The following is a 4,983-nucleotide window of genomic DNA, read 5'->3' as shown; positions in this document are numbered from 1 at the left end:
ATGGCCGCTCTTGGAAGAACATCAGCAGCTGCATTGGTTGCATGGTTGGCTCTTTTCCAAAGCTGTCTAATCGGTGTTAGTGGTCAAGATTTCAACTACAGGGAAGCCCTCACGAAGTCCATCATCTTCTTGGAAGCACAAAGGTCAGGGAAACTCCCTCCAAATAACAGATTAAAATGGAGGGGAGATTCCGATTAATCAATTCAACCCTCTTTCAAATACCTTTTGTGTAATCGTTTTGATTGTTTGCACATGTTTATTGACCCAGGTCGACCTTGTGGGAGGGTATTACGATGCAGGAGACAACGTGAAGTTCGGATTGCCGATGGCCTTCATGATCACCACACTGTCATGGTCCGCCATTGCTTACAAAAACGAGCTTCATTCAGCTGGGGAGTTGGAAAATGTTTACGCTGCTCTTCGTTGGGGCACCGATTACTTTCTTAAATGCGCTAGTAGAAAGAACAAATTGTTCGTTCAGGTTGGTGACCGTAATGAAGATCATAAGTGTTGGGTAAGACCGGAGAATATGAAGGCGCCAAGAACCGTGTTGCAAATTAACGAGACCGTACCTGGAACTGAGATTACAGCTGAAACTTCAGCCGCAATGGCTGCTTCTTCTATTGTCTTTAGAAGCGTTGATCAACCTTATGCATGTCGCCTTATTAACAAAGCCAAATCGGTATGCATATCACTAGTTTTTTTCCTTCTTTCTTCTATTTGCATGTAAGTTTTGAACGAAGAATTTATTTTTGTTTGCAGCTTTTCAAATTTGCTAAAAAGAACGAAGGGACTTACGATGGAGAATGCCCCTTCTATTGCTCTTTCTCCGGCAATCTGTTGGATCATAAACTTGATCCATTATGGGAGCCTAAACCCAAACCCAAACTAAATTGATGTCATTACTTACATCATTTAATTAAAGATGTCATTGCTTACATCATTTAATTAATGATGTCATTGCTTACATCAATTTAGTTAGGTGAGAGTTAGATATTTGTTGAATTTGTAATGGTTTAAATTAGTTTATTTGTGTGGTGTAGGATTGTTCTTGAGTAGTATAAATACCCCTTCCCATTTTAGTTTTAAGCATCAAGAAAAATTAAGAGCTTCTAAGTGAGTGAAGAAGCAAAGTCTTATAAGAGTGAGTTGTAGTTCTTGTTTTTGAGTGAGAGTACTCTTGTAATATTTGTTTGAGTTTCAATAAAAGTTGTTTGTGTGAGTGTTTTATTTCCAACAAAGTGGCATCAGAGAGAGTTGGAAAGATCGAAGGTCTCGACGAGAGGAATACGACGCCGCCAGAATTTTCTCAATCTGAGTTCTGACGCACCGCCACGCACCGCCGGAAGACTGCTGCCAGAAAATCGAGTTGATTCAGCCGAGTTGGAGCCCTTGACCGAGTTGTCCAAGTCCCTCCAAAGTTTTTTTTTTTTTTTTTCATCGTTCCGGATTCATCCGTGCAATCGGATTTTACAAAATCTCATTATATTGAGAGATATGGCAAATGGTATGGCACCATTCCAAGTTCCGACACTCAACAACAACAACTACGACAACTGGAGTATCAAAATGAAGGCACTTCTTGGATCACAAGATGTGTGGGATATCATAGAGAAAGGCTATAATGAGCCTGCGGATGATGATGTTTTTGCTACTCTTACACCAGATCAAAAGACAACTTTGAAGGATTCAAGAAAGAGAGACAAGAAGGCTCTCTACCTCATCTATCAAGCATTAGATGATGATGGTTTTGAAAAGATTTTCAAGTGCAAGCTCTAGCAAGGAAGCGTGGGAGAAGCTGCAAACCTCTTACAAAGGATCCGAGCAAGTGAAGAAGGTTCGTCTCCAAACATTAAGAGGTGAATTCGAATCCTTAAACATGAAAGCATCTGAGTCTATTTCAGATTATTTCTCAAGAGTAGTAGCTGTTTCTAATCAATTAAAAAGAAATGGTGAAAAGTTAGACGATGTGAGGATAATAGAGAAGATACTCCGTCGTTGGATCCCAAATTTGAGCACATCGTCGTGACGATTGAAGAAACTAAAGACTTGGAAGAAATGAAGATCGAACAGCTCCAAGGATCATTGCAAGCATACGAAGAGAAGCATAAAAAGAAGCATGAGTTTACTGAGCAACTCCTCAAGCTGCAACTCAAGGATATGCATGAGAGTCAACGCAATGATAGAAACCAACGTGGCCAAGGCAGAGGTAGAGGCCATGGACGAGGTGGAAGTCGAGGTCGTGGACGAGGCTGGAATTACAACAATAACAATTCCAACAACAACTATGAGAAAGGAGAAAGCTCAACACGAGGCCGTGGAAGAATTAATCCAAACTCAAAGTATGACAAATCTCAAATTCGATGTTAAATTGTCAAAATTTGGGCATTATGCTTCAGAATGTAGAGCTCCCAACAACAAAATTGAGGAGAAGGCCATTACGTGGAGGAAAAGACAGATGGCAAAGAAACTCTTCTTTTAGCACGAAAGGAAACTGATGGTGGCCAAGCAAATTCCTGGTATCTTGACAGTGGTGCAAGCAATCACATGTGTGGAAGGAAAGACACCGCAAGAGGCATGGAGTGGAAGAAAGCCTGGCATTTCCCACTTGAGAACCTTTGGAAGTATAGCCCATGTTCACGTACCAGACGAGAGAAGAACGAAGCTTGATGATAAAAGCGAGAGTTTCATCTTCATCGGCTATGATGCTAATTCGAAGGGCTACAAGTTGTACAATCCAGACAATAAGAAGTTTGTGATTAGTCGAGATGTGGTCTTCAACGAAGAAGGAGAATGGGATTTTAACTCTCATACAGATGACTTCAATTTCTTTCCTCAGTTTGAAGAAGATGAGCAGACAATGAGGGAGCAACTAGATGAATCTCAACAAGAGCTTGCAACTCCACCCACTTCACCAACATCAACCACTCAAGGAGACTCATCACCTTCATCATCGTCAAGTGGGAGTCAAAGTGAAAGAGTTGTGCAACGCACAAGAAGCCTTAGAGATCTCTATGAGGTAACTGAACGACAAAATAATCTTACATTATTTTGTCTGTTTGCGATTGTGAACCAGTGAGCTTTCAAGAAGCGTACAAGAAAAGAAATGGAGAGATGCGATGGACGAAGAAATCAAGGCCATCGAGAAGAATGACACATGGAACTTACCTCACTTCCCAAGGGACATAAGGCGATAGGTTCAAATGGGTGTACAAAACAAAAGCAAAACGCCAAAGGAGAGATTGAAAGGCACAAGGCGAGGCTAGTTGCTAAAGGCTATAGTCAAAAGGCTGGAATTGACTATGATGAGGTATTTGCTCCTGTGCTCGATTGGAGACTATCAGACTAATCATTTCTTTGGCAGCTCAAAACAAGTGGAAGATACAACAGATGGATGTAAAGTCCGCCTTCCTAAATGGAGTTCTTGAAGAGGAACTTTACATTCAGCAACCATCAGGCTATGAAGTCAAAGGGCATGAAGACAAGGTGTTGAAGTTGAAGAAGGCTCTTTACGGGCTAAAACAAGCACCAAGGGATGGATAGCCGAATCGACAAGTACTTCCAAGAGAATGGCTTCAACAAATGTCCCTACGAGCATGCTCTATATATCAAGATCAAAGATGAGATATTTTGATCGTGTGCCTCTACGTGGACGATTTGATCTTCACTGGAAGCAACCCAAGCATGTTTAATGAATTCAAGGAGTGATGATGAAAGAATTCGAGATGACAGACATGGGGCTCATGGCGTACTACCTTGGCATGAAGTTAAGCAACAAAATGATGGAATTTTCATTTCACAGGAAAGCTATGCAAAGGAGATACTGAAGAAGTTCAAGATGGAGAACTGTAAGCCAATAAGCACACCGGCAGAATACGGGATCAAGATGACCAAACATGAAGAAGGCGAAAGTGTAGATCCAACATTCTTCAAAAGTTTGGTAGAAGTCTACGCTATCTAACTTGCACGAGACCCGATATTCTTCACGCAGTTGGATTGGTTAGTCGCTACATGGAATCCCAACAACCACCCCATTTTAAAGCCGCAAAGAGAATTCTTCGCTATCTGAAAGGTACATTGACTTGGCTGTTCTATTCAGTTTCTAATGATTACAAGCTTGTTGGATATAGCGCAGTGATTGGGGTGGAGACATAGATAATCGAAGGAGCACTACTGGATTCGTATTTTCATGGGAGATATTGCATTCACATGGATGTCAAAGAAACAACCGATTGTCACATTGTCCACTGTGAAGCGAATATGTTGCTGCTACCTCATGTGTTTGTCATGCAATTGGCTTAGAAATCTATTGAAGGAGATTGGTTTTGATACAAGAAGAGCCTACCAAGCTTTGTGTCGACAACAAGTCAGCCATTGCCTTAGCGAAGAATCCAGTATTCCATGATCGAAGCAAGCACATTGATATTCGCTACACTATATAAGGGAGTGTGTTGCAGAAAGATTGGAAGTGAATATGTGAAGTCACAAGATCAAGTTGCTGATATTTTTACTAAGCCATGACCAGCGAAGACTTCTTAAGATTAAGGAACCTACTAGGGGTCACGAGATCAAGTTTAAGGGAGGGTGTTGGATCATAAACTTGATCCATTATGGGAGCCTAAACCCAAACCCAAACTAAATTGATGTCATTACTTACATCATTTAATTAAAGATGTCATTGCTTACATCATTTAATTAATGATGTCATTGCTTACATCAATTTAGTTAGGTGAGAGTTAGATATTTGTTGAATTTGTAATGGTTTAAATTAGTTTATTGTGTGGTGTAGGATTGTTCTTGAGTAGTATAAATACCCTTCCCATTTAGTTTTAAGCATCAAGAAAAAATAAGAGCTTCTAAGAGTGAAGAAGCAAAGTCTTATAAGAGTGAGTTGTAGTTCTTGTTTTTGAGTGAGAGTACTCTTGTAATATTTGTTTGAGTTTCAATAAAAGTTGTTTGTGTGAGTGTTTTATTTCCAACACA

General features: G+C 40.4%; 1 pseudogene; it reads left to right on the top strand.

Annotated features, from left to right (window-relative positions):
• LOC120144734 overlaps positions 1 to 4,983 on the top strand; it is a 5,979-nt pseudogene continuing 996 nt past the window's right edge.

Source organism: Hibiscus syriacus, unplaced genomic scaffold (assembly GCF_006381635.1).
Source record: "Hibiscus syriacus cultivar Baekdansim isolate YM2019G1 unplaced genomic scaffold, ASM638163v2 tig00110890_pilon, whole genome shotgun sequence".
In the NCBI taxonomy this organism is placed as follows: domain Eukaryota; kingdom Viridiplantae; phylum Streptophyta; class Magnoliopsida; order Malvales; family Malvaceae; genus Hibiscus; species Hibiscus syriacus.
This window is presented reverse-complemented; position numbering and strand designations above follow the sequence as displayed.